Here is a 1220-nt window from a genome sequence, read left to right on the forward strand (position 1 = left end):
TGTTTTTAGTTTTTGAATTTGAATTTTACAATTGAAAGCATTCAAATATTTTTAAAATAGAAGCATTTGGTCGTCACGGTCCTTATTGGTTTTTTCTTTGCATGATTTTGTGTGTTCATTAGTGTAAACCAGCCTTCGTGTTTCTTTGGCATCAGCATTGCCTATGTGAACAGCTTCATATAAACGTATTTATTTATCTTAGCTGTCAAAGCAAAACCAACGTCAAAGCAGCACGAAAGCTGTATGTGCTCAAGCCTTAAGTTTTTCAACCCTGCCAGGCTGACAGAAAATTTTTGGTTATAAAGTTTTATTTAAAGCTCATTCAATTTCAGTACAAAAATTTAACGTTTGAAGTTCCTCAAAATTCGCGCTGAGTTTTGAGAATTTTTTTTGTTGGAGGCGTTTCGCCCACCTCCAACTTGCACCTTACTGAAATTAAATTGGCTATAAAAATGCACGCGCAAAACTTTTCTAAAAACTCTGATTAAAATATTTAAAATTTCGGTAGCAAATTTTTGAAATTGGTTGAATTTTCGCAAATTTCGCATTTATTGACAAATTTTACATGGCAAAATTACTTGATTTCAACATTACGTAAATTACGATAATGTGAACATGCTTTATAAAATATTTTTTGTGTTCAAAATTTTAAAATCGCTAGTATCGAAGCCCCGACAATGACGATGTTTGAAAAAATCATGTTACTTACTTCTTTGTGTAGTTAATTAAACCTTATTTCACAAGTTGACCCCAGCCGCCTCTCTCCAAAATTGGTTCAAGTAAAATGAATCGATCATAGACTTGGTTATTCGATAAAAATTATTAGTGGCTTTTTTGGTATCCAATATCGCGGACAAAGTTTTGATTCACTTGAAATTTGTTACTAGGTTGTTTTTCGATTTGACATTGTGAATTTTAAAAATTCATAGTCAGATTCATAACAGAGGCCTGCGATGGTTTTCCCTTTCAATTTGATAGGAAATAAGTAATAAGCTACGAAAAAAATTTATAAATTTTCCTAGATTATTTTTTTTCAAATTTCAAATTTTCAAAAGTATTCTTGCTTTACCTGTGTAATAAACGACTACAAAAGCGCCCAAATAACAAGTTTCGAGAGAATTCAATCATTCGAACGACGAAGCTTTGTCCGCCATATTGGACTTCAAAAAAACGCCACTCATTATTTAAAAGTAAATAATTTTACCGAATTTTCAAGAATA

This window comes from Rhagoletis pomonella, unplaced genomic scaffold (assembly GCF_013731165.1).
Source record: "Rhagoletis pomonella isolate Grant_MI unplaced genomic scaffold, Rhpom_1.0 Rhpom_scaffold_00003, whole genome shotgun sequence".
Lineage (NCBI taxonomy): Eukaryota > Metazoa > Arthropoda > Insecta > Diptera > Tephritidae > Rhagoletis > Rhagoletis pomonella.